Raw genomic sequence first — 13,711 nt, 5'->3', positions numbered from 1 at the left:
CTGCCTTCCAGATGTTTTGAACTACGACTCCCATCAGCCCCAGACAGCACAGCCCTGTTCCTTTCAGCTCCTCACCCCAAATATCTATTCGAATTCCTTTGGAGCTTGAAAATAAGAATGAAGACTTGGCATAAAAGGTCTCCAAAAGAGAAAACCTGCAACACAACTCCAACTTCTGAAAAGGTTGCATTCTGAGCTTTTGATTATCAATGTTTTGGGGAATATAAATACAGTGGTACCTTGGGTTAAGTACTTAATTCGTCCCGGAGGTCCATACTTAACCTGAAACTGTTCTTAACCTGAAGCACCACTTTAGCTAATGGGGCCTCCTGCTGCTGCCACGCTGTCGGAGCACAATTTCTGTTCTCATCCTGAAGCAAAGTTCTTAACCTGAAGCACTATTTCTGAGTTAGCGGAGTCTGTAACCTGAAGCGTATGTAACCTGAAGTGTATGTAACCTGAGGTACCACTGTAATAGAATAAGTACCCTACCGATGGCTTTTCAATCCAGCATCCTATTTCTTATAGTGGCCGACCAGATGCTTCAAGCAGGACATGTGTGTAATAGCTCTCTTCCGCCATTGTTCTTCAACACAGGTAGTCAGAGGCACATTACCTCTCAGCCTGGAGGTTGAGGTCTTCTACCATCAACATTTAGAGGGCAAGCATGTAAACCAGGCCCTCTGCTGAAGTTGTTCAAACGTAACAGGCACAAAATAGCCTACTAGCCACAGATATTGGTAATGCATCCATTTTTAAAAATGCACTGCATTCTTCTGCAATCTAAAAACTGACTTCTGCAGGACAAGGCATCGACTCTTGAGCAGAGGTAGATTAAGGAACTGTGCAAGGGGCAGTTACCAAAAGTCCATGCTGCCAAAGCTAACCAGGGAGCACAGAAAACAAATCTTCAACATGTGGTGCACAATGTTGCTGTTGCCATGGCAAATATTCATGTTTCAAGAGAAGTGTTAAATCTTGTATCAGAAGTCAAATTGGCTGCCAAGACACATTTTCACAAGTAAGGGAATTTTTGTCTTTTCAGAATGGAACCATTTTTCAGTTGACACTGACTTTTCCCTAAAATAAATTCCTCAGTAACTAAGCCAATCACACTTGACTGAGTCCCAAAAAAATAAATAAAAATGAATTAGTCTATTCCACTACAGAATTGTCAACAGTTTTGTGTGTGTGCATGCAAATGCCTTAAGAGTTATTTAGAAAACCCAATACTCCAATGCTAATAAATATTTAAACAGCTACCTCAAAAAAGACCTTAATTGCAGCACTGAAAGTCATTCAGATTCTAATAAGAGAAGGAAGACAAAGAGTTGACTTTCCCTGTCCAAGTTCCTTCCACAAATGTAAGATTCAGTTTCCACCACAAACATATAGCCACGAATCTAAAACTCAGGATGAGAGAGACCAAAAAAGAAAAGAAAAAAGGAAGCCAACTGTTTTGCAGATTTCTGGTCATGTTGTATCTTTGAGGAACAAACTTTAAATTCACAATGTTTCAAAATAAAAACATTGATGATTATAATAAAATATTCCAATCTCCTTTGTGTCAAGATAGTACTTTAATTATTGATCCAATGGAAAATTTGCTTGAGTGGAATGCACTTCTGATTAGGGGAGATTTCTGCCAATTCCCATCCGCACAGATGCAGTCCCTCATGCTACTGTGAATACTATTCCAGAGGTTCCCCTGTTTTTCAGAAGTGGCCTTTTAAGTGTCCAAGGAGCGCAGTGGGAAGGAGGTGAGAGAGCCCCATTGTTCTTAGTACCCAAATAAAAGGACTGGGTCCACAGTACGCTAGTCCTATTTAGATCCTATTTAAATCAATGTGAAAATTAAGTCAAAGCTACGTGATATCCTGTTAATGTCAATGGGAATTAAACTCAATTTACTTTTCAATTTTGTTTTATTTAATTAAACCACAGACAAAAACAAAATCTATGATCCCTGAGTAAAAACCATAAAATGTAAAACTAAATGGCAATGGTGAGCTATGGCATTTTCAAAATATTTTTCAAAACGTTTTTTTAAAAAAGCATTTTCACAGCATTTTTTTTATATTTGTAGATTCCAACTTAGATTTCTGGTCTATGTGAAACTTTCTGTATAGTGCTCTCGTCTGATTTCTAGTACTAAAGACTTTTTTTAAAAAAAAACTTTATCTCACAATGGACAACAAATCTCTATATCATTCTGTCCATTTTGGTCCATTTCATCCTTACTTAATTATAGCAAATTGCTTATTAAAATACTTGAATCTCAATCAAAAGACTTCACTTATTTTCTTTTAAATTATATACCTTACTTTCCCCCTTTCTTGCCTCTCCTAGTACCACATTTTGTATTGTAGTGTACTGTAGCCCTGTGTTGTTCTTTTCTTTCATTTGAATAAAGCAATTGAGCAGAATCCCTGTATTGCAACAAAGCGTCAAAATTTGTCCAGCTTAGACAGGATAAAGCCAAGGCCTAACTTACAACAGTATGCTTTAGAACAGGGGTAGGCAACCTAAGGCCCATGGGGCCGGATGAGGCCCAATCACCTTCTCAATCCAGCCCTTGTACGGTCCAGGAATCAGCGTGTTTTTACATGAGTAGAATGTGTCCTTTTATTTAAAATGCATCGCTGGGTTATTTGTGGGGCATAGGAATTCGTTCATATATTTTTTTTCAAAATATAGTTCGGCCCACCACAAGGTCTGAGGGACGGTAGACCAGCCCACGTCTGAAAAAGGTTGCTGCTTTAGACAGTCAACACACAGCCCAACCATCTGAGATACAACCTTAGCCTAACACTTGACTAATTCATGTGGGCTAAAATTTGATACAATGGGCCAGGGATTTTGGTCATAATATACAATTTGAGGATTGGGAAAAATTATGGAAAGAAAACTTAAAATTCACAGCATGTACGGCGTTAAAGGAAAATGTGATGAAAATGTTCTATAGATGGTATATAACACCAGTAAAATTGGCAAAAATGTTTAAGACGTCTAATAAGTGTTGGAAATGTAAAGAAAAAGAAGGAACGTTTTATCATATGTGGTGGGATTGTAAGAAAGTTAAAAGTTTCTGGGAGATGATATATAACGAGTTGAAAAAGATGTTAAAGTATACATTTGTAAAGAAACCAGAAGCTTTTCTTTTAGGGATTACAGGAAATGAGATAAGAAGAAAAGACTGCAAACTCTTTCAATATGCTGTTACAGCTGCAAGGATTCTACTGGCCCAGAAATGGAAACAAGAGGAAATACCGACGATAGAAGATTGGAGATCGAAACTGACGGACTATGCAGAATTGGACAAGCTAACCGGGAAAATCAGATATCTTAAAGACCAAAAGTTCATCGAAGACTGGGGGAAATTTGTAGAATATCTGAAAAATATATGTGATGTGCAAACAACGTTAGTGGGATTTAAAGAAGCATTGTGAAATTTAAGAGGTATTGTCAAAAACAATAGATGTGGGAGGGAAGACTAAAGAAATACTAAAGGAGAAGGAATGCGTAACTAAGAGGTACAGATGGATGATTGTCAGAGAAGCTGAAGGAAGTCCAAAAAGAGAGAATTTGTTTGTTAAAATTGGACAAAATTGTATATTTGTGTTGTAAAACAATAAAAATTATTATTAAAAAATAATAATTCATGTGGGCTAAAATAAAGCCCAGATTAACTTGCAGTTTGTAAAAATGTTCAGATCCAACATCTTCCCAACCTAGCCAGGATGGAAGCTCAGACCTTCCTACCTTCAGTCTGTGAAAGGATCTAGCTCAGAAGGGATATAACTCAGTTTGTAGGAAATTTGCTGCTCAGACTAAACAGCTGCCCACCAAATCAGTAATAAGATTAACTCCACAGAGAACTCTAACTTGGTTTTCACTTTTTCAGATTACACATTAGTAGTAACGGTGGCAGCAGTGGTAGTTACTAATGGTATTACAGTCTTTACTATAGCATAGTCTAAGTTCTTTTATTACTGCAAGGAAGACAACAATACTGATGATTATCAGCAGCTATTGCATATGTACAATAATGGTTTCTATCCCCTTTTATAAGAAAAGAAAAGAAAAAAAGAATGCATATTTGCATTACCATCATAATAACTACCACAGATTGACATGATATGATTGAGTATAATGGCTTCTGTGGAACCATTATGGTCGATCAGCAAATAATATACTTTTGCAGTTGTCTAACTACATATTTGCACATGTCAGCTCTTGTATACTTCAGTGACATAATTTAAAAGAAATGTTTTTTTAAAAAAAACCGTAAGAACAAACAACGACAACACAATATACTGGGGGGGAGGTCAGTTCTGTCTAACATGCAAAACTGGGAAATGTTACATTTAAAGACAAAACTCTAAAGAAAGAAAATATCTTTAACTCACATGTCAAGTGTCTGAAGAAATCCAACAAATAAAATAAGGAATCAGTTTGAAAACCTAAAAGTGGAATTATAAGGTGATGTTCAATTGAGGCGGATTTCTGCTTGGTCAAATGTGAATTCCCCTGCCACCCATACCCCTTACAGCCCCACACTGTACCCCCACAAGTTGCTCTGGAGGCTTGAGGAATCCTCTAAAACACATTTAGGGACATGGGGGACTGCAGTGGAGAGGGGAGGAAGGAGAATTCCATTGCATCCACTGGTGCAATGTTAGATCACACCCATAAGACATACAACGAGGGCTGCTGCCAAAATCGAACAAAATCTGCAAAGAAGTACAACAAACTCTGCATTAAAAAAAAATACTCACCAAAATCCACAAGCAAGATCCACCTGGTTCCAGCACCCCCACCCCACCCCCAGTTGAGTCAAATATCACCAGGCCTCTGCAGCTGTCTCTGTTGCTGTGATGCACTAATGATCTAAGTGCCCCTTTTAAAAGAGGATTGACTTTGCGAATCTGAAATGGATGCCAAAAAGGCAAGGGTATGTTGAAATCTTGTGGAAAAGGTTATCACCTTCTAATTCAAAGCATGGGCCCATATTCTCAGCTTATGAAACATCAGATCGCAAATTTGTAGAATATCTGGCTTCAGAAGTAGCACTGATGAGACATTTATACTTGAATGCTATATGGCAAGTGCCTATGACTGCTGGACAGTTTAAAAACCCTCTCAACTGTTTGAAGACCATTTAATGTTCCTGTGCAAAGAACATCCAGGACATTAGAGTCAGAATTCACAAAGGAGATTTTGCTGGCAAATAGTCCACAGCTAACTATTTCCTCATGCATTGAGATTTTAAGTAATTCTTAGGGGCTTTGTAGGAAGGGAGTATTAATGGAGGGTAGCAGTGGAAACCTATGCATTGATTCAATGAATGTGGCCCTGTATGAACATTACACATTTATGACCCATGCTTTCCTGGTTACAAAGCTCTTCAAGACCTACTTCTGAGAGCATATAACTTGGATTAAAAAGGGCAGTTCTGAGTACTGAAAGCCCAAAAGTAGCCTGTATAAAATAGCCAGAAATTGAGTTCTGCTTTTCTTAATTTGGAAAATATCTTTCTAAAACCCCACTCTACCACCCTGTTAAGCAACAACACTATGGGTTAAGGCTGTTGGTTCCCCGTAATTTGGCTGTGAGCCAGGGTTCAGAATAAATGGACAAAATGAGCAATACTAGGACATGTTATCTGGGACTGACAGAAATTATAACCCTCTGAAACCAGCTTGCCTTCAGAACAGTGGCGTAGCTTCATGCTCTGGCACCGGGGGGGGCGGAGAGCAGGTGGGGGCGGGGCTGGCATGCGTCCCAGTGGCATGGCGCACCATCTGAGGGGGCGTGGGGCCAGCGCGGGCAGGGGGGCAGCCGTGATGACACCCCACCGGGGTCGCGCTGCCGGGGGCGGTGCGCTCCCCCCGCACTCCTCTTCCTCCGCCAGTGCTTCAGAACAGCAGTTTTCCAAAAGGATCAAATCCACAAAACAAGGTTAAGGTAAAAACTCAAGACGTCTGGAAAACTGCTTTCTCATTTTTGGGCATTTTTTTTTTTTTGAAACAGGGTTAGCTTCCAAAAGGTATAGCCTTCCACAGAGACTGGAGCTCTTGAGGGGCAATTCATATAGACTGAGAGGTGCTGGAGCTAAGTTCTGGCTGGGGGAAAATAGCCCTGAATATTGGGGAGTAGGGGAGAGAAAGGCTGCTGCAGCAGCTAGAGTCAGCCCTGGTGGGCTTCCGCACGCCCATGAACTGAGATGGCGCCTCTTTGCTACTGCCCTCAACATTTTGGTGGTCATTTACAGGCCCTACACTTCAACCCCAAGGCCCAGTCCTAGCTGCACCTTTGTTCCCGAGGACGGTCGTGGCTGCTCAAATGGAGAAGAAAAACGTAAATTCCCCGAGCAAAACAGAATGAAGCTAGCTTTATAAGCTATTTAACAAGTGGGTACTTCTTTCAGTTCTCATGTTCCTTGCCATTCAGTGCCTTCTGTAAAAGTTCACCCTCTCTCCTTCTCTTGCTTTACTGACTGTTGGAATGCAGAAGCAGTCTTCAGCAATCAGGTACAGAAAGGGGAACACTTGACTCCTATAAGTTTAATTCTACCAGCACTTGACAAAAAAGCGAAATAATAATAATAATAATTTATTATTTGTACCCCGCCCATCTGGCTGGGTTTCCCCAGCCACTCTGGGCGGCTTCCACAGAAACCAAAAATACACTAAAATCATACATTAAAAACTTCCCTGAACAGGGCTGCCTTAAGATGTCTTCTGAATGTCAGGTAGTTGTTTATTGCTTTGACATCTGATGGGAGGGCGTTCCACAGGGCGGGCGCCACCACCAAGAAGGCCCTCTGCCTGGTCCCCTGCAGCCTTGCTTCTCGCAATGAGGGAACCGCCAGAAGGCCCTCTGCGCTGGATCACAGCGTCCGGGCAGAACGATGGGGGTGGAGACGCTCCTTCAGGTATACTGGGCCGAGGCCGTTTAGGGCTTTAAAGGTCAGCACCAACACTTTGAATTGTGCTCGGAAACGTACTGGGAGCCAATGTAGGTCTTTCAAGACCGGTGTTATGTGGTCTCGGCGGCCGCCCCCAGTCACCAGTCTAGCTGCCGCATTCTGGATTAGCTGTAGTTTCCGGGTCACCTTCAAAGGTAGCCCCACGTAGAGCGCATTGCAGTAGTCCAAGCGGGAGATAACTAGAGCATGCACCACTCTGGCCAGACAGTCCGCGGGCAGGTAGGGTCTCAGCCTGCGTACCAGGTGGAGTTGGTAGACAGCTGCCCTGGATACAGAATTGACCTGCACCTCCATGGACAGCTGTGAGTCCAAAATGACTCCCAGGCTGCGCACCTGGTCCTTCAGGGGCACAGTTACCCCATTCAGGACCCCATTCAGAAATGTGCCGTAGAACTACCTGTTGGTAGCAATAAGCAGGTGCTCCCCCCCCCTTTCTCCTTCTGCACCTTTTCAGATATAGCAATGTGAAAACCAACCACGTTTGATAAAGAGATGGTAAATGTACAAATAAGCAGACTTGTTTCTTCTTAAAACGCTCTGCGCTGTGTAGAAATCAGAGCCGTTATCTGTTGCAGACCTGTAACGCCCCTTTTTTTTCTCTAAAGAGAACTTGTGCACATCTAAAACTGCAGAACCTGTTGAGAACATTTTGCTTTCAGCTCAAAAAACTTTTCCTCAGTGTATTCAGCAAACAATGCATTTAAAAATATTCTATCCACCCTGCTACCTGCTGCAGACAACCATATGCGGAAAGCATGAAAAATGCTTTACAAAACCATTCCATTAAAGTACCGTTTAAAATTAGCTCTCTGTTACATCCAAATGCAAATATTGCTCTTTTGTAACAGCACAGCAATAGTCTTACATAAAGTGATTCCTGGGGAGGGTATGCATTAGCGTTCCAATCCAGAAGTGTACACTCAGGACTGCCAGCCAAGCAGGCTTCTTTACTGAATGAATAGTTGGAAATAGTATCATACATGCTCCAGGAGATGCGTGTGCAGAGAAATCGGCAGAGAAAGCACTGGTCATGGGGCAGGAGTTCCATATGCATGTCACAGGGTTCAGCATGCATAAGGACTCTAGCATCCTATGCGATGAAACAGGGGTGAGTTCGTCCAACTGTGCAGTGCAACCCCATACCATTTCAACCTTGAAATTACATATTTAACACTTTGTGCTGAGGTAGGTACAGTAACTACAATGCCACTAGAAGCTGGTGCACAGGTAACCATCACATCTATACTGTACTTGTTTCTGCATCACTTCCACAATGCAGAGTCACCTTATGCCTCAGCTCCATGCTGCCTCTTATTATAACTTGCACGCAAGGCAGTGACTTCGTTCGGTATACTGGTCTAAGTGGCTGCTGGATCCCAGCCACAGCACTTATTTCCTGGTGTTGTGAGGATTGGGCTGTAAGCCTTGCACAGTCTTGTATACAGGTGGCGCCCTGGACACCTGCAAGATATACCTGGATCCATGCTTGTTTTTAGCAAGGTTACTTCAGTTAAATAAAAAAATCATGGGAGACAACACAAGACTGGCAAACTGTGGCAAGCCCATCAAAGCTTTTTTTTTTCTCTTGCAACCTGGTAAAAAAAAAAGTCATCTGGTAGAGATACGACTCATAGTCCTTATTTTGCCTGCCCTTGGTATAGCACAATCCCATTAGGAGCCTTGCAGAACAAATGGAAAATAATTGGTTACTTTGGGAGATGAATGAAGGGTGAGTGAAATGGGAGATAGGACAACTGTTAATGAGAAGAGTTCCCGCCGCCCCAACTGACGAAGTCAATTTCACAGATGCAACTACTGAAAAATACTGTAAATACATTTGTTGGGAGAAGGCTATAGAGAAACAAAACAAAGATACAAAATGCCTTTCTACATGTAACAAAGCAGTATTGGAACAATACAAAAGGTCTCCTTAGCTTTGTGGCATGTGGTATTTTGAGGCTCTCAACTCCTTAAGGACATGACTGTGGTGGAAATAATTCTCACAATTAATATATGTATGAAGTTACGGAGTTCACACTGCCCAGTGAATCCTAATCCACCTACAGTGCACAAACATATCTATATAATCTGTCACCTTCAGCAGAATTCATTAAAATAATGTTATATCCCCCCTTGTTAAATGTAATTCTTTTAATTGAATTTTAATCTTACTGCATTATTTGGTAGATTTTTAATTGACATTTGTGGTAATTAATTGGTAAGCATTACAGCTTTGTCTGAAGAATTTAAAACAAAATTTGACACAGAGATTGGCTAGCCAGTGTTGGGATCTGCCTGCTGGGAACGTTTCATCATTCTTTCAGCCCATCCTGCTGATCATAGGTTAGGGGAAATGATGGACTCTTTTTTACAGTCGAGAATTACATTACTAATATATTCCATTACCACCACGCAAATGTCATGTTAATTTCTGATCATCATCAAGTCAGACAATGGTTTCCACACTGGCAACTAGCCAATTAGTTATGTGGAAAAATATTCAGCCAATTATGTTACTTGAATTAGGTTAAGGACTCAAGAGAAAGCAAATAAATGCTTTGAAACTACTTCAGAGATAAAATGTAAGTTGACACCGTCTTCATGGGCTGTACAGGATGTTATACAGTATGATAGGCACCTGCCAACATCCATAACTGTTTATGAAATCTAGCCGTTCTTTATGATGGCAGCAAAGAGCGGCATTTCCCCCCAATATTTGGTTCATTGTGTTAGGAGGAAAACCAAAATAGCTAGGACTGAGCACACAAGGCTTATAAAACACATTAGGCAGTATATATTAAATTGCTAAAATTGCATTCCACCCCCCACCTGAAAAAGTTTCATGAAGAAGAGAAAAAAGAAGACAGAACGAAGTTTACTTGGATTGCTGTCAAAGTGCAGGACAAAGTTATAGCAGGCCATTGCCTGCCATCCAATACTGGCATCAAAGGGATCAGAGTTCGCATTCTGGACCAGAACTAAGGATCTACATCTTTGCTTTTGACGCCATTTTAGGACACATTCTCTGTTTATAGAGATAGTCACTTATAAGTTAAAACATAAGAATATTAAGCAAAGAGACAATAGTTTTGACACAAAATAAGTAACTCTGTCTATTTGCCAAAGGACACCAAAATGGAGCAAGGAGTGGGGAAGCCAAATGCATCATTCAGATTTTCATCATACCACGTTTGTATCAGAGTAACACCCAGGCCTCTTCCGATGTTCTGCAGGATAAAACTGTGGAGCTTTCCTATTATTTTGGGTTATTAAGCGAATGTTTACAAACACAGAGAAAGCTTTTGCCATCTTCATGTTTAAAAAATTGTATGCAACTACATTAAAATGGGGGGGGGGGATCCTTAGCACCAGCCCCAGTCTTAAGAGATATTCTTGCACAGCAAGATTCGCCTTTATGCTGCTAAACAAATGAACAATGCTGATATATTTTTTGAGATCTGAGGAGAATACATAAAAATCCCTCTCACTGAATCTGGGTGTATATACTCGATTGCAAAGCTGCATACTTTGATTTCTCAATATGATGGTTTAACAAATAAAGATTTAAGTATAAACACTTGGGATTTATGTATAACTGCCACATAAACATACTTGCATGTGAACTTAGCAAAATCGATCTATTAAACTGTTTACTGTGTCAGCAGTAAAACATGAAGTTATGATAATCCATGTTTAATGGCAGGGTGACTCCTGGAAAATAAAAGCACAGCCCCTTTAAAATATGTGTTAATTTTATTTTTGAATGAAAGTGGATTTATAATAGGCAAAGAGGGCTATTGATTACATGCCAGCAATGCAAAGTTATTATTTAAAAGGAAGTTGGGGGGGGGATTCCATATACTTTAAGCAAACTCCTAGCTGAAAATCCTTTCTTTTCTGTTTAATCTAGAAACCAAAAACTGAGCTCAATTTTCATTCTTCTGACTAAAGAATAATTGTATTTCTTCCAGTGCGAAATATTTGATAAATAAAAAGGTAGGCCAAAATAATTATAATATGAATGATGGAATTGCTTTAGACCTAAGCTAGTAATTCAGAGGTCTGGCAGTACCAATCACACACGACTAATCACCAGCCTGTTTGCAAAATGAAATAAGGAACGTATGAGCTGCTGGAGTTTTCCTGATAGTCTAGCCATGGTGAGGTGATCAGGGAGTATTATATCAGCACCAGGCAGATTATGGAGCAAAAGTACCTACAACAAAGTAATTCTACAGAACAATTCCTGCCACTCCCCAGAGAAGGAAGAGACATATGGTGGTGGTAGGTGACTCCCTACTGAGGGGGACAGAGGCAGTTGTGAGTGGAAGTAGCAGGATATGTATGAGTGACTTGATCATGTCACACGGTATGCACACATGGCATATGCGTGTCCCCCCAGATATTGAGGGGGCCCATCCCCCTTCTTGAAAATTTCAGCGGGGAGGGGGGGCTGGCCCTCGCCTGCTGGCGCTCCTGATTCTATGAATCTATGGTGAGTGACATCATTTTGTCAATAGGACAGACGTATACTAAAATGATGAATATTCTGTGTGTATTGTCTATCTTGGGACCCAAAGTATAAGATACTGAAGCTCCTATACATTCATTTTAAGTTACTATTACAAGTGAGGCATCCACAGCACTGCTGATCAACCGATTCCCAGTAAGCCTTAGATCTTTCTGTGCTGACTTTACATGTCAAAAAACATTATCAACTTTCATTATGAAACTATTTTTATTCTAAATAGTTTAATAAAATGAAATGTACTGGGAACCATCTATAAATTACTGAGTTGCAGCTATATTTTGTCACAATTACTACATTCATTATCTATTTAGCACATTTTCAGTGTTCAAAGAGTTTCCAATATACTGGCTGCACTGAAATATCACACTAAACCTTGGGTTAACACAATACAAACAAACTGTAGAGACCTTTGGGTTCTCCTGTCCTCACAAAGAAGAGTTTGAAAGCTTCCTCTTCCTCCTTTGGTTAACCACAATTTGTCATGTGGTACCGACCAATGGACTGCGGTTAACTTTAACTATGGTTATATAAAAGAAGCCAACTTTAAATTATGATTTCAACAGCTGGCTAGTTTAAAGTAATCATAGTTAACAATAACAAGCTTTAGAACCAGAAGACATGGAAAGCTGTGTTTAACTCAAAGTGGAAGCTTCCTAACTCTTACTTAGGGCCAAACAGCAGAAAGCGGGAGTGAAAGGCTAAGGCTAACCGCAGATTGTTCCCATCATGTTAAACCATGGTTGAGCATGATGTTTGAATTCTCTGCAATCTTTACAAACCTATAGCATAGTTTAGTTTGCACATGGCTATTCAAGGAAGATGACTTATCTAAGGTCATGTAGTTTAAACTGAACAGGGACCTTGATTCACAGCTCACATTCTTAGCAATAACACTACACCAGCTCTTCTATCACTGTTATAATACCAACAATGTTCTAGATCAGTAGTTTCCAATCTTTTGCAACCTGGGAGCCACCTTTTAATCAATTTCTCTCTTTTTTACCATATATTATTATGAGGTTGTGCTGCTGTTGCAACCCACCTTAGATGAGCTTGGAACCAGTAGGAGGTCCCAACCTGCTAATGGAAGACCAATGTTTGAGATGATTAACAAAATAAACACTATTAATGACAAAAGTGGAAGGGGGAAAAGTTTTGGGCTCATTTTTAAGCGTCTCTGTGAGTTCTTAGGAACTGAGTTTTCAATGACTGAGACTACTTACATTTACATTATTGACTTACCAGTTTTAGTTGTGGTTATTAAGCGTTTTCATTCATGGCTGATGAAGTTTTGGAAGGGATTGACCCCTTTTCATTTCCAGCGTATTCAGAAGCCAGATTCACTCAGGTAAGTGATTCACAGCATGCTGTAACAGGAAAAAACTCTGGATCAGAAGAATGCTTGGTGGATTGGTTCCTTTCACAAGAAGCATCGCCGATGAAGGAAGGGGGGAAATTGTCGCAGTATGTAATTTTATCTAACAGTCATTTTTTGCTGTTATAAACAGAACCATTGCCTAAAACTTCATCAAAATGTATTCTAGTTTCAATATGTTTCTTTGTTAAACAGTAAATTTACCACTACAGTAAGCTCACAACTTCCATAGGGGCTACATTATGGGGATCACGCCTTAATCCCAAATCGTGTATAGTCAAAGCACAATGGGTTAAACGGCAGGTGGGGTTGCCAAAGTCTTTTTTTCTTGGATGGACGCCTGCCCCCTTCTCCTTAACACACAGTTTTCGGTGTGAGCGGATTGTTTGAAGGCATATTCAACACATTCTCATTCTTTGCTTTTATACGGCACATATATTATTGGTAAGAACATTAGGGGAGCTCTGCTGCCAAAGGCCTATCTAGTTTGGTATCCTGTTTCCCACAGTAGCCCAACCAATGAGAAGCCCACAAATAGGACATGAGCGCAACAGCCCTCTCCTGCTTTTGTTCTCCATCTTAGAATTCCCTCCTATAAGAAAGGAAAGGAGTAATGTTTCCTCTAAGAATGTGCTGGATCTGCCACTCACATTTTTCTAAGCAACTGACTTGAAAATATTTGTTTTTAGTAATTTTTTGTAAAATCTGCTGATTATAACAAAAATTCATAACTTTTAAATCCATTACTCTACTTGATTAACTGACTAAATGTTGCAGCCCTATTCAGATAGTTTCCTATCTGTGAGTGGAAATG

The 13,711-nt window shown here is 40.3% G+C and overlaps 1 protein-coding gene across 28 annotated transcripts in view; it reads right to left on the bottom strand.

The window, feature by feature from the left end:
* The window catches only part of FOXP1 (forkhead box P1), a 546,942-nt gene that overhangs the window by 450,936 nt on the left and 82,295 nt on the right, over positions 1-13,711 (bottom strand). For all 28 annotated transcript variants that reach the window (XR_014522962.1, XR_014522963.1, XM_083491883.1 and 25 more), the window contains one exon: positions 12,765-12,889. The gene's annotated coding sequence lies outside the window, so the exon portion shown is untranslated. The remainder of the gene's footprint in view (positions 1-12,764; positions 12,890-13,711) is intronic.

This window comes from Podarcis liolepis (assembly GCF_965112155.1).
Source record: "Podarcis liolepis genome assembly, chromosome: 2".
Lineage (NCBI taxonomy): Eukaryota > Metazoa > Chordata > Lepidosauria > Squamata > Lacertidae > Podarcis > Podarcis liolepis.
This window is presented reverse-complemented; position numbering and strand designations above follow the sequence as displayed.